Here is a 2,718-nt window from a genome sequence, read left to right on the forward strand (position 1 = left end):
ATCGATCTAGTAGGCCTACGCTGACACGCAAGCAATTTGTATTAAATATTTTGGAAGCTAAATTAACCAATGGTAGCACCATCATATTAGCAAGAATCTATATTAATAGTGATATAATAAAAAAATAATTAACATGACTTACAAATAAATTAATGTGTAACAACTATCTATCTCTACTGACACAAAAACCCCTGCTAAAGAGGAGGGCCCTTCCTCCTCAGCACAGGGCTGGTTATTCAAAGCTCACAAATCAACGATTCAAAGATAAGCCACAACTTACATAGATTGCATTAGATTTAGAAATGAAGTTACAAGTTGTGTTGTTACATGGATGATGGTGACTCCCCTTCCTAAGCTAAATTATTCATTTTCTTACTTACTATTATCTATCTAGCCTCCAAATTGCTCTCTATCCATACATTTATACAAAAAAGAGAAGGGGCAAATCAGAACGATTCCCTTAAATCTGGGTTGTCACAATTATGGAAAGATTACAAAATATTGACTCCCTTTGTTTTTGGAAGATATTAGTTGGAAATCAATTCAAGATATGATTACAATAAATGTATTTTTCATTTAATCACCTGAGAATAGGTTGAAGCTGCTACAATTACCAATTGATTGCTCTGTTTGGGATGTAATTTGTCAACAACCACAACAGGAAATATGTTCCTAAAAGAATCGCACATAACTTTCAATCCAAAAACTTTCTATAGAACAACTTTTGGCTTACCTAATTGGGGATGTTTTGATAAAAACTAATGTCACATATTTGATAGATTCATCTTCATTTTCCCTACAAATTGGATTTGAATTTAGTCAGTCAATTTTGTTTGCATGAGCTATCTAAGTTGTAGATAATGCGTTGGAGCCTAATAGATTTGACCTGGGTATGAGTTATGTAACACAAATCAATTTCAACATCCCTAGGAACAAAATCCATGTTCCAGAATTTCTTTGGAGCTATGTAAATATGCCATCCATGGGGGTTATTACTATTACTACATAGGAACCACTACAACAACACTAGGAAAACCATCATTAGAAAAACCAATAATAATCCTTTCTCATTCGCCAAAAATAAAGGAAAATAATGATAATTAACTACTTTAATATTCGTAAGCTTAATGTCGCATATTCACAAATAAATAAAACAAGATGGGTTATAAATGGGAAAATAAGTGCAGAAAAGTGATGAAAATGGGTGTTTAGAATTGTGAAAAATGGGAGAATTTAGCAGCTCAACATATTTTTCAAGTGTATATTTTCTGTGCACCTAAATATCTAATGTAGGTATATATCAAGGGATTCTTTGCATTTTTTGAAGGTTTCGAGTTATGTGGGACCATTGTGATGAGATAAAGTGGCAAGTTCCACGAGTGATTGGCTACGACTGTGCGGATGCCATGTGGGTGTAATGGGTGATGTGGTAGGGCCATATGGGCTTCTCATAGTTTCCACATAGCAGTTTATTGTTGATGTGGCAAGGGATAATTGCCCAATATTTAAAATTTAATAACTTTCAATCCATAGACCAGATCAAGGTATAACTTATATCACTAGAAATCTCTCGGTGAGCTGAATGTGATGGTGTCATTTAGTGTTAATTTTACAAATTTTGGTGAAAAAGGAATTTTCTAACCCCATATCCATAGTGAGACCATGGAGGTTGAGTCAATTAAAAGTAACACCTCCCATTAATAAGGAAAATTTTAGCGGCTGATATTTGCAGGTGGGATAATTTTCTATGTTTTTTTTTCCAAAAAATAGATTTGCTAATTTCAATTCTTTTCTAAAAAGTATTCGCCCAAAATTTATGGTATAAAATTATTTTACCTAAAAAATCGCCATAATTTTATAGATAATATATAAAATCATTAGAAATTTCAATATTTAAAAAAATATCACCAAAAAAATTATATTTTCCATAATAGTGACTAGTAAGATTTGCCAAGGTTTCTAAACTTTTAAATAAATTTCCATCCTTAAAATTTTCCCTACCCATTAGCTTGGAAAGTCCAAGGGGGCTCGAGGGAGAATTACATAAAGTAAGCACGCATGGCATGGTATTCAAGATTATATAAATACCTACAACAAGAAGGCTTCTAAAGAGGAATAGATAATAGTAAAATGTATATCAAATATGAAAATGATAATATTTTATTCATTATTATTTATGTTAATGGCATCACTTTTGGTAGTGATGCAAAATTACTTGCAAAAATTTTGCAGCTAAAATGCAAGCTAAATTTGAGATGTCTATTCTTTGGGAACTCTCATTTTTTCTTTGTTTACAAATTACACAATTAACAAAAGGCATGTTTATTTCTAAGGGAAAGTACCTCAAAGAACTTCTAAATAAGTTTGGGATGGAAGAGTGTTCTCTTGTTAATACTCCTATGGTCACTGAATGTAAACTCAAAAAAGATGATAAGTCAACATAAGTAAACCAAACAATGTTTAGATCAATGATTGGTAGCCTCTTGTACCTAACAGCCTCAAGGCTATACATTATGCAATTTTTTTTATCTAGTTGCAAGGTATCAATCAACCCCCAAACAAAGTCATCTCTTAGCTGCCAAGATAATTTTCAAGTATATAAGAACCACAACGGATTTTGGTCTATGGTATCTAAAGGGACAAAAATTATCTTTCGCTACATACACGGATGTTGATTGGAAGTCTAGATGATAGGAAAATCACAAGTGGTGGTGCTTT

Source organism: Pinus tabuliformis, chromosome X, assembly GCF_031772625.1.
Source record: "Pinus tabuliformis cultivar Carrire ecotype Pingquan chromosome X, CPIR1, whole genome shotgun sequence".
Classification (NCBI taxonomy): domain Eukaryota; kingdom Viridiplantae; phylum Streptophyta; class Pinopsida; order Pinales; family Pinaceae; genus Pinus; species Pinus tabuliformis.